Source organism: Myiozetetes cayanensis, unplaced genomic scaffold, assembly GCF_022539395.1.
Source record: "Myiozetetes cayanensis isolate MyiCay16 unplaced genomic scaffold, myiCay2020 scf5-8, whole genome shotgun sequence".
Lineage (NCBI taxonomy): Eukaryota > Metazoa > Chordata > Aves > Passeriformes > Tyrannidae > Myiozetetes > Myiozetetes cayanensis.
In genome coordinates, this window is record NW_026087742.1 from 14,612,030 (window position 1) to 14,629,934 (window position 17,905).

Consider the following 17,905-nt stretch of genomic DNA (forward strand, 5'->3'; position numbering starts at 1 on the left):
TTGTGCAGCCATTCAAGCAAATAATGGTTCAAATTTCAATGCAGAGGAACCTCTTGCTTTATTTCTAGTTTTACAAATCATGCATGAGGTTTTATTTTGATAAACACCGGATGCTGGTGTTTACCAAATATCCTGTATCCAGATTGTTTGGCTAAAAATAGCTTCAGAGAAAGCACATCCATCACTGGTAGTGATTAGTCTGACAAACCCCTGGTTTGGCAGATGATGCTGCCTCAGAATGCCCAGATGATCCTTTCAGAACCTGCAAGCCTCTCCCCAGATGCACTGTTACTATTAACTGGATCTGAGACCAAGGTGCTGCTGAATCAGGTGCTATACATTAACAGCTAATGGTGGCTATGCTGCACTTGTATTGATTAGTTGAGGAGGATTTTGCTGTCCCAAAACTGCTGAGGGGAAACCAAACAACGTTTTCAAATTGTTCAATCTGCTTTTGGGTAATGAGCTCAACCCACTTAAGATCTACCAAGGTTCACTGTTAAGTGATAAATCTATACTTTGTGTGAACATTAATTAAAAAAACCTAGCTGAATCCCTCTGCCTCAATCTAATTTTTGAGCAGTTTGTTTACACTTTTTCTGAGTATTTGAAGCCAGAAATAAAAGCAAAGGCATTTATTCCCTGTCTCAGACCGAAATGAAGACCCAAACACTGGTTTTCTATATCTTTCCATCAAAAAATCCCAAATAACCAAAACCTTACAAAACATTCAGTGCTGTCTCAGTGTTCTATTCTGTCTCTTGGTATTCACGTCCAAAATAATATACACGATGTTCTTATTGGCTGCAGGTAAATAGCTGTGAAAAGAAGTCTAATAAAACACTGGTTAGATCTGTTAATGATGCAAAAAGCAACTTTCACATTAACTTTCTGAAGTATGCAGAAAACCAGAAAATATATATACATCCCAGAGGAATGATTTTTCAAGAGCCATTTGCTGACATTATGGTAATAAACTATCATCAATTTATTCCTTAAATCTTTTTTAAAAAATCCACTTTTCTGAAATGCTTAAGCAAAGTATGTGATAAATATTTTCAAGTCACATTACAGAAATAAAGGCGTGCATACTTAAATGCAGATACAGAACCATCATGATCCGTGATGGTAGGAAAGGCTTATTGAGAGACACCATATCTTTTACTGGAACAATAAGGAACTGGGAAAAACCCACACAGTCTCTTCTTAAGGTTTGAAATTTGCAAAAAAAAGTTTAAACCTTTGCAGTCCAGACTAGAGTTGGCAAACTTTTACCAGCAAATGTTGAGAAATGTAGTTTTAGGGCAGACAAAACTCTTTGCCAAATCTGAGGTATTCAACCATGAGTTACAGCCAAGAAGAGAAAGAGCTAGAATGTCAAAAGGATTTATCTTATTTCTTCTGAAATGGAAACAGTGACCGAACTCATAAACAAAAGCCCTGACACAGGCACACAGACACATGCAAACGGTTCACGTTCCACTCACAAAATAGCAGGCAGTACTCCATAATTTAAAGCAGGGCAGCTGGGAAGTTTGAGCTCAGATGTCCTCACATTTGGTACAGCTGATTTTTCCACAGAGAGCATCCTGAGTGTCTTTTGGCCATCCTGAGGTGCAGCTTTCCTGCTTGCACCTGTAACCTGTGTCATATGTTTACCTCACTAGATCAGTGAAGGTGACTGAGTCAAAGTCAGGTTTTGTGTGACCACATCCAAGAATGAGGAGAAATAAAAGAAAGAGGTAAAAACCTCAGACTTGTTGCATTTCCATGCCACAGCTTTTAAAAAATATCATTTGGTTTAAAAAAAAGAACCCAAACCACCACCACCACCATAATAATAATAATAATAATAATAATAATAATATGCAAAATATTTTTTAGACTCCAACTCTTAAGTCCCTTATGTTCAAAATGTCTGTTTTGGCATGATGTTCTAATACATATGCAACCAAGTACCCATATACAGCAGTATTTCTTGTAGAATTGGCAGTAAAGATTTATTTTCAAAATTGTCCATTTTCAAGCTTGCCTATGACTTTGAGCATTTTCATATGATTCAAATCAAAATAGAGCCAGGGTGAACCAAGAAATAGCATAAACAAAATAGATGCTTAGATGACACGATTTATTAAATGAGACTAAGTGATTTACTGTTTGCAATTTATAAAAAGGAAAACGATCCCGACAACATTACAAATCCTGATTTCTGGTGCATTTTTAATCTCATACAGATAAATGCCGTACATGTTTTTACGTGCTGTAAAAACATGCAGCTCATTCATTGAGATACAGCTGCCTCTGGGATGGAAAGCAGCAAATGCTGATTGGGACTACAATAAGAAACTTCAGAGGATGACAGGGATGGGGAAACTGTGAATGTGATACATCTGCTTCCCCAGCACAGAATCAAGAATGCGTCTGTAAAGCCCACCACTAACCCAAAATGTGTTGAGTCAGAGGCAAACTTCACTCCTTTTGAACTGCTAACTCTTCTTTCTCAGCTAAGGTCTATCTCACCTCTAATACTGATGAGGTCTAGAAGGGATTAAATGCTCAAGAACACAGATGCAAAACTGCCTCATGGTTTTCCATGGGAAAAACAGCAGGCGAAATTGCCAGGGATATTCTCCACAGCTGAGAGGGTGAAACTGTGACCCTCTTACTTGGCAATGGGAGTGCCAGACACCTTGAGGACAGTGCTTATGACCTGAAAGGTGTTTCTAAGACACACACTGGCTGCAGCTCCATATCTCCTTATGCAGCTGCATATCTCCTTCCCACCATCCCGATCCCTAGATGGGCCCATTTAACTCGACAGTTTTCAGGATTTGCAAGGAATCTGTCTCTCTGTGGTGCGAAAATCAGCATTACAGGGGAGAGGATCTTATCATGCTGCTGTGTGGTAGTTTGAGACCACATAAAAGGGGGACCAGTGAAATGGGACACCAGGAAAGCCTACGCACAACTGATGGATCAGTCACATGCCCAGTGTCTTGCATGTCCCTCTCCCCTCCTGTGTGCTGGCCGGTTCCCCTTTGGATACATGAGTTTGTGATGCATATTCTTTTCATTTTGGTTAAACCCTTCCATGACAACAGGAGCACAGGACAGTATCAATTAAAAGAGAGGGGGCAGTTTTACCCCAGTTTTCTTCTTGGTCTGCAAACAGCTCCCTTATAAGAAGGGAGAGCAATGACACAGCAGCTGTGCAGGGACATCTTGTTCTCAACACCTCCAGCATACATCAGATGAGGAAATCAGCTTGCAGTAAGCAGAAATATTTCCTGACCCAGATTCAGGCATTTTATAAACTTTGAGCCTCTCTCCAGCTGTAGAGATAAAATCCTCTGCTAAAGCAAGAAACAGCGATAGCTGTCAGAAGCAGACGTCTTCGCCCTCCCTCGCTGTGTGTGGCACAACTGCTAAGGAAATTTATACGGTATTTCACAACAAAAATGAAGGCGTTTTTCGGTCCTGAAAGCCTCTCTACTTGATTTGTTCCATTGTTTCTGCTGAGCAGCGCAGCGCTGACTGCAAAGCTGTGCTGCAATGCAAAATGTTACACAACAAGTCATTTGCTGAGCGGTCCCACAAAAAGACACCTAAGTGGAGAAATGGCATCCTGCCAACTTACACGTCCTCCTGCAGGAAGTGACTGGTGCCTCCAGGCTTACCAAAAGGTTCCCTCAGTATCTCAGCCTGGGGAGCACCTGTGGTCACCCTGTGGAGCTGGGTGACAGGCAGGGACTGGGGCATCTAGAGCTGCAGTAAGATCCAACGTGGCTGCCCAGAGCACTAAATTAGAAATGACCAAGAAGTGTTTGAAACACAAATTTAAGGGTTTAATTAAAATAAAATAGATCTGTCTTAAATAATCCCCATTTAAACCCAGATAACAGCGTTGTGCAGATAGCAAAAACATAAATTACACAAGATTGTTGTACTTTATTTTGAAGCTAGGGAATATATTTAATTCTACTGTATTAGAAAATTTCCTAATATTTTTCTAAGAACAGATTCCCACTTTTCTGAAGAGGGCAGTGGGGTCCATTATTGTTCCCATTCACTACCCATAACAAGAGGGTCTTTATAGATGGCTACAACACGGATGCTAATTGACACTTGAGAGTAACATTGCTAGAGGGGGAAATTGTATGGAAGTGCTTCAGAGGTGGTGTTTTGGTGTTTTGTTTTGTTTTTGGTTTTGTTTTGTTTTGTTTTTGTTTGGTCTGATTTGTGATTTTTGGTTGGTTTTTTTTTTTTTTTTTTTTTTTTTTTAGTTAATAAAGTGCTGTATTCATTTTAAACTAAAACGATTTGTTATGAAATTCTGATGACAATTCTGATGGTTTTTTCTCTGGGGTTGTTCACCTTGAGCAACGATTTTACAATCACACTGTAAAGCCACTGCTTGTGGGACACGTTTCGTGGCATCTGTGACCCTGGGGTTTCTGCACTGACACTGTGCTCTCCACTTAAAATGATGCAAAGGTGAACAAAGGACAATACCAGCTGTCAACTTCAACTCCAATTTCCTTTTTTAAATTTAGATATATAGATGCTGGGGTAGTAGCAAGGTTACAAGGGCACCTGGCACGCAGGATTTTTCCTCCTCTTGCTAAACGAAAATCATCATGAATGATAGAGGTTTGGTTTCCTACTTCCACATCCTCAATCCTTTCCCTTTTCTTTGCTGTTGCAATTCCCCCGACGTCCACCCTGCCGCGTCCTTCCAGCTGTTATCCCTACACAGAACACATCTGGGGCTCAGGTGCTGGCAGCGAACGTGGACAGAGAATCCAGCAGCTCGGGATGTCCCTGCCTGTCTGCACCCCTGGAAGCGGCCCGATGGGGAATGCAGCCACCGAGCCCGGCTCTGCTTGACGGAGGGGGGTGGATTTCCAGGGTGCTACCTCTCCCCTCCATCACTGGGTGGCGAGGGCTGCCCAAGCTCGCTCTTCATCCTGCGAGGGCTGAGCTGCAAAGTCCTTGTCTGGCCTGGGGGCTGCCTCTGCCTCCCCTGCCCACGATTTCCAGAGGAGCCTGCCAGACTCCTGAGCTATGAGGGTCGCTGGTACAGAGCTGTGAGTCAGCGGGGAGCAAAAGTCCCCTTGCTTTCCCCATGGCAGGGCCATGCTTCTTAATAAATTCAGTTTAAAAAAAAAAAAAAAGTGGCAGGGGCTGAAAATGACCCAGCTGAAATAGTATAATTGGATTTGGAGAGGGGAAGCCTGTTTCAACAGAGAATTCCTGGGATGCTTGTTTTTAAAGGGGTAGAAGCAACCTCAAGAAAACAACAAAGCAGCTGCTAGAAAATGAAGGGTAATGCAAGGTCTGACCTCAGGACTTACCCTAGTGCAGCTCTGATACCTGCAAATATCTCACATCCTTGACAGCAAAACAATCTCCAGCATAACAGAACCAAGGTGAACTGCTCCAGACATTTCTGAGAGCAATTTGTCAGAGCTCAAGATTCCCACTGAGGTAAAAAGGGCATATGTGGAATGGGACAGGAAGGCAGCTTTCAGCCACCTAAGGCAGGCAATATTTTTGGGGCAACTTTTTAGTGTGTTTTTTTAGATGCTTGTAACTTAACCAAGATCCAGTGCTGCTTAAAGCAGGTTGGTTGTGCTTGCAATGCACAGCTGAAAGAGCAGGACTCTATTTACGTGACAATGCTATATGCTGGCTTCAGTTGAGCCTGTGGAAATACCATGTTAAACACACTGTGGAGGAAATCCTAGAATAAATTATAAATCTGAACAAACAAGACAGGCTAAAAAACTATTACTATTAATGCTTCATCTTCAGAGAAAGAGACTGCGACAGAGCCTGTCTTGAATCTAAATTAAAAAGCTTCCAGGACACTGCATAGTTTTGTTCATACAGAAATTGGGTGAGCCAAAAGTAGAGACAAATTAAGAGATGGCAAAGTGCTGACTGTCTCTATTACCCAAGTGATTTCCTCAGAGGGTGAAATTATTTCTAGCCTCTGGGGGCAGTTGGTCTGGTTTACAGTGTCCACATTCTGCATGGGAAAGTCAAGAGTTAAAAGCTGCCTCACCGAGGGGTTTAGTGAATGCTTCTGCAGAGCAGTGACTTTTTTTTGAAATTTTTTTTTTTTTATCAGTTGATTTGCTTTCAAATCACACATGGTAACTGCAGAAGGTTTTTTTACTGTAAGAATGTACATGAAACACACATAGAGGAAAAATTTCATTGTTATTTGTCTGGATAAATGTAGAGAAAGACTGGATTTTCCTCATGATATTTGTTCTCCTGAAGTCATCACTTTTAAGTCAATCGTATCTGACACTAACTGTGCAAATTCATAAAGGATGTGCACATGAAAGAATTGCTGCATAATAATTTTCAGTCTGGACATGAAGATACCCCATGTTACATATGATTTACTGGTGCCAAGGGACAGCAAGGAAAATAAAAACAGTAGATGGATATATTGCAAATACAGACATAACAAAAAAGAAAAGGCTGATAAAAATCTTTGGATGCCAGCAGTTTCAATATATGGTTTATGTTCACTTTTTACTACACCCTCTTCCTGTTTGCCTGAGAGCTTATCTTTGACGAAAAACAATCATTGTTTAAGGTCTGACTAATACCCACAAAAACAAGGACAGGCGGAGAAGGACACGAGAACTTCGATTTCTGTAAAGGAATTGCTCAATTAGACATTTTTTGCCTAGAATAGGATCACTTTTTACTTATATATCAGTAGAATTTATCACCAATTATCCATAAGCAAACAGTTCCTACTAGGTTACTTGCAACAACTAATGATAAGTGTATCTGTAGCTCTCTTTGGGATGGATTTAGGCTCACATATAAAGCAGGTTTTTTCTTTTCTTGTAAGACCTTTTAAGAGTGACTTTTAAAATCAGGCATCTCAGCAAGCTTTTGTACTAAGTATTTCAATATTTACATTCCATAAATAACCTCTTTAAAATTTTCTGTTTCTTTGCACTTCTCTGCAGGAAAAAAATTTGCTAATATCAGGCATTAAGGAAAATTTGCACAAGAACAGGCAAATCAAATCTCTGATTTGTGCAAACAAGACACTTCGTTCCTCAATATTCGGCTTCCTTTCATTGAAGACCCACAAGATATTAAATTCAATTTATACCTTTCAAGTTGAATGAAACAGAATGTCTCACTCAGCTCTTCCAACTTCATGAGTAACCACATAGAGATATACCCCCAATCATCTCAAAACTTATAAAAAAGCTTAGCTTCAGCTATTTGTCTTCAATGGATTTACTTGTGTCTAAATGTAAATGGGTCCCAAAGCACTTAAAGAATCAGAGGTCTGAGTTGCCACGAAGTTCACAACTATTTCTTTCCTTCTGTAAAATTCTTTCTGTCCTCCCTGGTACACTGAATGTGTCTGAGCACGCATTGTTCTCCATGGTCAAACACTGCACTGCAAAATCATACTGCAATGTGACTTTTCTATCTGCAGTCCCTTTGAGAGGTTTGTGAGGACACATTGTGAAAGCACCATGATACTTCACCAAGAGTGCAAAAAGGGTTTTAAAAGAGTTCTGCAGTCTGGTTAATTGGATCATTCATCACTGAAATCTGTCTTTAGAGCATAGTTAGTACATGCTTCACAGCTGATCATTGGTTATTTTATGGGGAAGAATAAATTTATTAAAAAATACTATTGGTCTATAATTTTACAGAGTTGTACATGCAACCGATTATGTAACTTGTAAGTTACTATTATTAAAACTCCCTTTCATAAATCAACCAGCTTGAAAAAAAATATTTCACTCTAGCTTCTGCATTTTAACATTTCTATTTTTTTTTTTTCCCCTCTGCATTTTCACAACCTCTGTTTTTAATGGGGGAAGAAAAGCAGGACTCCGGTCACCTATAACTCATTGGCAAAATTGTGATAGCTAATCCTTTTAAAGAATAACCCAACTGGTCAAGGCACTTCTACAGCAAAGCAAAGACTTAGTATTGCCAACTTCATGGTGCCTCTGGTTCCATCAGTTCAAGGGGCAAGGGACCAGAGGTCATTGCTGAGCCTTAACCTCTCTCACAATGGCATGCAGAACCGCCTGGCCAATTTCCTCTGGGTTTTATTTAGCAGGCATGTGGCCAGCATGGGAAGCAGTCTTTCCCACAGATGTTTAGTGTAAAAGAAGCTATTTATCAGTGTGAGTTATAAAGTCAGGCTGTGATCAGAATAGATCGGGTCTCTGTAACACAGCCGCTCTCATGTTCTCTGAAACACTGGGTTACAACGCCTAAATTAAAACTAATTTGTGCCTGAAGCTGATTTTCTTGCATCATTTGCTTTTAGAAGGTGGTTGATTTACACCCATTTCTCACCAGGATTGATGTTGCTTGGAAGAATGGGAAGGATCACAGGGTAAATGGTGGCACTGTCCAAGGTGACCAACTGAACGGACCTCGGGCAAACACCAAGGATTTCTGATGGCCCAAGCCCCACCTCTGCTAAACATTCCAGCAGTACCCTTTAACACAAGCATTTTCCTTCCCCAAAAGCCTTTTAAGATGGGGGTCTTCTTGCTTTTCTTGTTAACCCCCCTCAACCAAACCAGTTATTAAGTCAGACAAAGTTCTTTTCCCAAAACAATTGGCTCTATCCTCTCGCACATTTGTCCTTTGTTAGGGGAAGTTCCACTGCACTTGTTTTGCATTCAAAAAATACCTCAGACATAAATCATTGCATTCTTCTGGGACTACAAGGACCACAGGTATTAATCCATGGTAAATTGTGAGATTGGAAAAATTCTCCATTAGGCCTGTGAACGTCTCTGAAGGTCAGACTTACTTCTCTCTAATGTAATGAGACAGGTTGATCAGATATATTTTTGATCTATATCTTTGCAGCATGTTGGAAAACATTTGGATTCAGCCTCCTCTCTCTTCAGTGATTTATATTTACCTCAGACAGATAATTTTCTTCCCTTGCCACACCTGTGTGAGGACATTGGTCTTCTACAACCCCACGTGCATTTATTAGAATATTTGTAAACTTGAACCATTGTCTTGTGTATTCTTACTTCTGTCCTTCACTCTAAAGCCCCATGAGTCCTTTATAATCTGAGAGTGCAAGAAAGCTTCTCTTCTAAAGTTTACCTTGCAATCAAATTTACTGATTTACTGAATTGATTAGACAGAAAACACTGTAAAATCATCCCTCAAGCACTTGCAATTAGAAAAAACCACCAGCATTTCTGGAGCAGGCAGGGGGGAACTGACATGAGTTTAAGCAGAACATTTTGTTTGTGGGACTGTAACTGAGCCATCCTAAACCTGGGCACTTCCAGAGCCTGTGTTTTAAATCTAAGCCTTGCAGAGGGATTTGAGAAATTGAGGTTTTATCCTCATTTTCCTAAATTGTAGAGTTTTTCAAAGCCTCCAGGCTTTGGTTTGAATCAGAAAAAGTGGAACTGTCTGGGTGAGAACTCCAGAAATCCGTCTCCTCCACTAGTCCAACCAGCTCCATCCTTTTTCTTTTCCAGGACTTGCTGCCCCAGCCCATGCCTGCATGCTCCAGATGGCCCCCGGGCTGACAGAGGGATTGTGAGACCCAGGAGAGCCACAGGCTGCTCCAGCCCTGGCTCTGCTGCTGCATCAGCCCTGAAAACTGCTGGGTGCAATGTTGCATTTAACTCTGAACCTCTGAGCCCATGGAGTTGGAGTGTCAGAGCTTTTGCCAAAAAACCCTAGCGAGTTTCAAATTAACATAGTAGAAGAGAGATGCTTCAAAGGCTTATGCATTTAGCCACATTTGGGCAAAATTTCATAACCAAAGCTCTTTTTCTGCAGTGACATATATGGCTTTCCCTGTCCAGAAGTCAAACTGCTGCTACAAAGTGTGACGATCTTGTCCTGTCCCAGGGGAACGCTTGTAAGGATTCAAGGACATCATGTCACAATTATCTTGAGAACAGAGGACTTCTTTTTTTTTTTTTTTTTTTTCTTTTTCCCCTGACATGTTAAAAAACCACATCAGTAATGGTAAAATAAAACTGCAAGTATTCACCCTGAGACAGAGGCCCGACATAAGAAATTTCAGAGCACTGAAAAATAATTTATCCCAGCAGAAGCAGGATTTTACAAGGGAAATTGTTGGCCAACTGTAACTACTGGCAGCATTGCCAGCTCTGCTTATAAGAAATAACGTGCCTATGCAAATCAGCCAGTTCTTGAAAATTTACAAACCCCGAATGCTGCACCTCAGTTATGTAGCCAAAAGGAAAGTTTATTACTTCAAGAGATGTTTGCTGTGTTTTGAGCAATGTCTTTACAGGAAATGCTTATAATAGATTAAGAAAAAAGAGATCTCAGCTGGCACAGTATTACTAGAAGACACCTGGTAGTGTCTCCAGCTGCTCTGCTACCCCTCTGCTCTCTTGAGACCCCACCTGCAGTGCTTCCTCAGCACAAGAAGAGCATTGACCTCTTGGAGCAAGTTCAGAGGAGGCCACCAAGTTGATCAGAGGGATGGAGCACCTCTGCTATGAGGAAAGGCTGAGAGAATTGGGATCGTTCAGCTTGGAAAAGAGAAGGCTTTGGGTGATCTAATTGTTGCCTTCCGGTACCTGAAAGGGAGCCCACAAGAAAGATAGAGAGAGACTATCTACAAGGGCCTGGAGTGACAGGACAAGGGGGAATGGCTTCAGACTGAGAGTAGGTTTAGATTAGGTAATAGGAAGAAATTCTTCCCTGTGAGGGTGGTGAAGCACTGGCATGGGTTGCCCAGAGAAGCTTGAACACTCCGCATCACTGGAAGTGTTCAAGGCCAGGTTGGATGGGTCTTGGAGCAGCCTGGTCTCATGGAAGATGTCCCTGCCCACAGCAGGGAAGTTGGAAGTAAGTGATTCTTAAGATCCCTTCCAACCCAAACCATTCTTTGATTCTATGAATTTCTACTCTCCCCACTTTCGGCTGGAGTTACATCTTTCCCAGGCAGGGTGAGGCCCCTTCAGGTCAGTACTGTTGCCACATCTTGTCTGTCTCCTCAGTTTCAGCATAGCTCTTTCAATACACATCTAAAGTAGCCATATGGGCTTGCTTTGTGCTTGAGCCCCTCCTCAGCATGTGTGTGCCAATATCACTGTGACATCACTTCACAAGGGACTGTGCTTTGAGCCTCTTTGCATGCAGTCCCCTGCCATGCCTACATCCTTCTCAGAGACGAAATGGTGAATATCTTGATGCAATCCCTTTGGCACAGTGAGAAGGGAGATAATATTATCTTTGTCTTTGTTCTCTGTTCTCCTTTAGTATTTGTAATACTAAAGAAGGCCACTGAATTTCTAACTGTCTTTAATGTCAGATGATACCCAGGAGCTCGCCTTCAAGATGCAAATAGGTATGAAAATGGACTTGGTGGGTTTTGCTGTGCTCTGCTATAACTTGCTTGTTATTGGGAAGTGTGATCAGTGGTGCTGTAGGTTAAATGTGCACAGGACTGCAGCCTTGACTTCTGCCAAGCCTGGGTACCAAATATTTTGCATTCAGTTATCACAGACCAAGAAGCTGATGCCACAAGTAATAATTTGCACTGCAGAACAAAATGTTCCCACTTCTCTGTTAGTTTTCATACTCACCCATATTTCTTTCCTTTTGTAGTAATGAGGGTGTCTCTAAAACCCAAATTTATTGGATTGACCTATTTTACATACACTTCTGCTGACTTGTTTCTAGCAGATTCAGTGTATCAGGCAGCCTGTCTGTAAGCTCCACAGTCTGGACTTTTCTCAGTTTGTACTTGCTGGAATATTAGATCTCTGTCTTTTGACATTCGCCCAAGTATTTGTTGCATATGTCCACATCTCTATCTTGCTTAAAAGTGCCATCATAGGAAAAAAAAAAAAGTAAAATAACAGGGGGAAAGAGTTAATAAAGGGAGAGAGGAAAAAGAAAAAGAGAAAATAGCTCATTTTTGACAGATAGAAAAGTGTAACAAACAGAAAAATCTCCTCAGAAAGCAGAGACTAATTTGAGAAAGATATAGCTATATATTACAAGGGTAAAATAGGATACATTTTAATATTTTTTAAGATAGTTCATGTTTCACATTTAGCATTCTTACAATAAACAGACAAGTATTTTAGCATTAAATACATTTTCCTCCAATATGCTCTTTTATATTTTACACACAATTTGAAACATCTGGTAAATGACTTGTTTTCCTGAAGCACAGCAGAGAGCATGCTTGGAGGATCCACTGCTGTTTGTGAAATGTTTCTCTCTGTGGAACACTTCCCTTCTTCCATTTCCTCTCCATTTTTGCTTATTCTGAAAATAATAACACTAATCTGAAAGTGCCATAATAGATTAGAGTATTGATTGTGCTGCAAGAAAGAAACAATAATATACAACAGATGCCATGTTTTACTACTGAAATATCACAAAATTAATAAGATGAGGTATTTAGAAATAACTACAGTTCTCTTGGGAGTGAAGACTCGAGGTGCTGAACTACTGTAGTACAGACCACTGTGCCATAGCTTACGAGAAATTTGTCGTTTATTTTAAAAGTGGTTATTTTACCACTCTTATTATAGGTGGTTTGGTATGGAGCTGTTCTCTGACTCTTAGTACTTGGGAATGCCATTATTGGATGCCATTTATCTTTTAGTATACATCCTAGTCATCTTTCCCACTCATTTCCTAGGCCATACATGGGATTTTTCAGTTTTCAGCTACAGTTATAATATAAATATGTATGTGTATATATATGTGTGTGTGTGTATATATATATATATACACACACACAGTTATATATACAGTTATATTACAGCCCCTAATGTTGAGTTGGATGCAGTAAAACATAGATCCCCTTGTAGTACTGAATAGCCTTCTAGTGGCTGCTGTTTTGAGACTTCTACCATCAACCTTGCAATAATTGAGAATGAACATAACCATAAACAAGACAGAACTTCTAGATACCAGAATAAGCAAACCTCAGCAATACATTTACATATCTAGCAAAGCACTATTTGGAATGCTCATTCCGACTCCTAAGCCTTACAAGCCCTGTATTTTCAAAACAATTGTAGACCTGAAGTTGGTCACATTCTTAGCCATAGAGTTATAGCAGTCAGCATGTTCAAAGAAGTTGAGTTCTAGTACAGCAAGATAATACTGACCTTATACAAGCCTGTATCCCTCTGAGTCAGATTCATTCTTTCAGTCATTTTAGGGCCATCTGAATGTGAGCAAACATAATTTTTTAATGGAGAAATTAAGAATGAGGTGAGCAGAAAGTATCAGCCACTACAAGCCCAGTCTTGCAATCCATCCAAGAACTGTGCTCTCTTAAGATAAATAATTTATAGCAGTGATTTTTGCGTGTATGAGTCCAGGGAGGGCATAACTTGAGTATGTAGAGTTCTGGATTGAAGATTATTTCTTTTCCTTTTTATTGTGTGAGATTATTTCCATGGTTAATTAACAGTGAAAGCATTCACTCCCCTAGTCCTTTAAAAAGATATTTTAATTATTTATTTTGACACTCTTAGCTGCCTCAGGAACTAGACACAAAATACACAAAAACAAACCCTTTCCTGGCCTCTTCTCCCACGTAACCACCAACAGGACAAGAGGATGCAGCCTCAAGATGCAGTAGGGGAGTTTAGGAAGTCATTTGAAACAGTTTTTGGAAATCTAGGGGAGAGCTTATTACATAGATATGGCCCCTTGGGCAAATTATCTTTTAAAAACAAAACCCCAAAAATTTATTTACTGTGAAATTCACCCAAGCTGAGAAATGACCACAACTATTCTCAACATTGTATCACAAAATATAAACTTCTGTTCAGAAGTAGAGCTGGACATGAGAAGCAATGAGGTCATGGAAAGGTAATGTTCAAGGAATCTCTCTCTACAGACCTCAAAAATTAAAGAAAAATGCAAGTACAGAATGGGAGTGTGTTTCCTCTGATGAAAAAAAGTAACACAATGTGTGGAGGATTGTCAGATTTTCTGTCTGGCAACTATGATCTTCCAAAACATAATGAAAACAGCACTTCAGACAATAGGCAATTGCTACGAATTTTATTTTGCAAATGATAAGTTATTCTCTCAGTGAAGTCTACAATAGGCCTAGCTTCTAAGTGGAAATTTGAGATCCAAGAGAATTTTCATGTACTCCAAATCTTCAGATGTTTTGCAAAAGCAAAGAAGCAATCTAATAACTCTGGGTCATTGATGGAAAAATGGGCAAAGGGAGGAAAAGGAGTAAGGACATCCACAAGGGAGTCTGATCCTGTGGGAGTCTAGCTTCCCCCACCCCTTCTTTACACCAGTTGGCATCAGTGATGAACAGAGCCCAAGAGAAGGAAGCATAAAATTACAATTTCAAGCTGTGTAAGAGATGTGAAGGGAGAATGCCATATTTTGCATATTTATCTTCAAAAACTGGGAAGGACACTGTCTCTTGCCTCTTGTGCCTCACAGACTTCCCATACACTTTAGGGAACAGCAGATTTTGAATAAAACACTCTTATGTTATGTTAACTTGAACCATAATTGAGTTTCTTTGCTGTTATGGCAGTTTACTTCTTCTAAGAGGTTTTTATTAGTATTTTTAGTCCAACAAGTCAAGATGACAGTTTGATTACTGTGTTTCTGCTAGAAATACTATCTAGCAATGTATAGTCATCTAAAGCTTACACAAACCATAGAGATACACGTTAATATTGTCTGGACTGCACAAAAGATAAAAAAATAAAGTACTGGAATTTTCTACACACACACACACAAAAAAGTAGCCCAAATATACAAACACAGAAGGACTTTGGTGAGGGGAGTAGATAAATATAAAAATTAAACTATAGATACTTCAACTGTTATGGTAATCCCCCAAACTGTGAGCCTTAAATACACTAAAGCAAAGTCAAAATTTATCCCCTTACTGAACGCTAAATCCAACAGCAACAAAATCTTCACCCAGTTCCAACAGGAACAAAAACTGGTTTCTCTGACGTCGAACATACCTGACATGAAGCTGACCAGTCACAGCGCCTTGGAAATGCTTCCATAAGTAATACATCCACCAGCCCAATATCTCATTTGTTTTATTTTGCTGTGGAGGATAGGAGTGAAAGGACTTACTTTCCAAACTGTAGATGGGTAAGAACAACTCTATCTCTGCTTTCACATGCAAACACAAGAGATGAGTGAATTTTCTGCACTGGCAGTAATATGAAAGCCTAGATAAATATTTGGGAGGGAGTGAATATCCTAAGTGGCAGCTGCATTCACCAGCTAAAGCAAGATTTGGTTGTTGGCAACCCACTGAGAGGACTTGTAATCAGAAAACCTCAGCTCATATGTTCTTTCCATCTCAACACACAGATGTGGAAATCCTGAAAGATTTTCATAAAAAATTTTCATTAAAGAAAGAAATTTTCATTAAAATATCCAGTAATACATTGAATGGATTCATAGCACCTAATGAGTCCTGTCAGAGGAGCCACTGGTCACTTATCTCCAGTGAAACCAGGAAGGAAAATAGAAATTGCTGTCTGAAACACAGGGTAAACCCAAAACTTCTGACATAACTGGATGGTCACTGCTGAAGCTGGAGGAGCACATGGAAGAGGATGTTCAGAAACAGTCAGTGGAACAGCAAGGGGGAAAACGTAGGGGGTTTCACAGTGAGCAGGACTTGCAGAGGGGAGCCACCCTGGGCAGGGCTGTAATAACCTTGTCTGCCCCCTCAGAGACATCTGAGTGGGAGAAGAGATTTAGGCAAGGAATAAGAAGTTGCAAAGACTCTCTACTACATGTGTGCACAAGCCAGACACTGCCCCGGGAAGAAGAGTACTGTGAAATAAGTACTCAATTACCTAAAATTAGAACCAGTGACATGGTTCACTTATTATTCTGCAAGATGCTGCCTTAGGACATGCTTGATATTGAGAAGATTCATTTCTATTCATGTATTTTAGCCTACTAAGCAAAATTTTAATAAATATATGTTCTGGCCCTGAACTTTGCTATGCTTATATGTAGATTTGAAAATCAGTTTGCCATCCTGCATGGGTAGATGTTTATTTGAAACTGAACATACTAGAAAATTCAGCAAGACCAAGACAAATATGAGGAAAATAACAAGAATTTCATATAAGCACTGTTAAGGGTTTAATTACGTAATTAGACCTTCCTGCATGCCCTTCACAAACCTTTGCAAATGGAAATACTGATACCTTTCAGGAAAAAGAAACACTATGGAGACTGCAAGTCAAAAGATTTTATGAGGACCATTGAAAGACTCTTCTCTTCACATCTGGTTTGGCTTGTGCTGTAGATTTCATGCTGTTTAGCTAAATCTAAAAATATGGAGACAGAATTGCTTAAAATCAAGTAAATGTACTACTAATGAGGTCTAGGACAATAACTGATATATCTGTAATATTACCTCAGAGGTTGTTTATTCATGCCTGTATATCCTTTGCTTTTTAGTTATTTTACTTGGAAAAAAAGAGTCAAATTTAAAAGTTTTTACAGTTAAAGCCACTAGGTATTTAAGACTATTTAGTGAGCTGATATGACACAATGTCACAAGTTACATTCATTTTCCTCTCCCAGGTCTCATTTTTTTTGTAGACTCCCATGTCATTCGAAGGTTTCTTTTCACAAATATTAATATATTATCACTTTTTAAAATTTACTGGAAAAATAAACCAATGCTGGAAAATCAAAACCATACATTTGGTGCAATCCACATTATTTGCCCACAGTCTTTCCACAAGCTTGTCTGGTTTTGGTACAATTCATAACCAGAAAGAGAACTGGGGTTAATCATTGAAGGAGCCATAGTATTTTGCATTGGGAAGTTTTGGGACATGAATTTTAAAGCTTGGCTTTAACTTCTTGATGCAAAATCATTCTTTCTGCAGTTGTTACCAAAAGGATCCCTTTTGCCAAACTTTCACTTTTTGAATGAATTAGAATTAGAGAAGAGAAACTGAAGCCATTAGGGCCTGATTCTGCTCTCAGACTTTCTACAATGCTGTATTTCTTTCTCCCTTGCTTCTGAGACCACACCTCTTAATGTCAGCAGGATAAGGGAATGGGGTCCAATGTCATGGACACAGTGAGTTTTGACATTACTCTGTGAACAAGGATTTGCATGTCTGAACTCGACTGGAGGTATCTACCTGTCACATGAAGCCTGAGCAGTGTGACCCCAGGAAGAGGAGACCTAAGTCAGGGGAGGCAGAAGCCTTGATGATTTGAATTTCTACACCTCCTCAGCCACCTACACCTTCTTCCAACATGCCCATCTTTCTCCACTGAGGATACTGGGAGCTGCACTTCTTCAAGGTGCACCTAAATGCACTGCTGAGAAGGTGTTCTCAGCATCTTCTTGGCAGGTAGGACATTTGGCAAGCCCACATTTTCTAAGGAACATTACATTTTCCTTCTTTTGCACAGGCTTTAAAGTGCTCTAGAGTCCTTGTCACCAGTTTGTCCTATAATCATGAATGTATAGATAGGATTCCCCAAAAGCATCTTCTATTTCACACTTCCCAAGGAGCCATTTAATTAGATCATCCCTTCAGTGCTTGGTAAGGAAAGGGAGCCTTCTCCCATGTTGTTTTAACTCTTGCTTCACAGGTCTCGTGTCCTGCTCTGGAGCATTCGGCAAATTTTTGTCCAACAGATTTTTTGTTTTGTTTTGGTGTTTGTTGTTGTTGTTTGTTTGTTTTGTTTTGTTTTGTTTTTTAAACAGCCTTAACAATTTTCTCCAGAAAAATAAAAAGTCCTCTGTGTCCCTCCATAACCCCACCCTCAAAAAAAAAAAAAAAAAAAAGCAGAAAGAGATAACCCTGATCTCAGTGCTTCCAAGTGGAACTCTTTGCCAAGTTCACCTAGTGTCAGA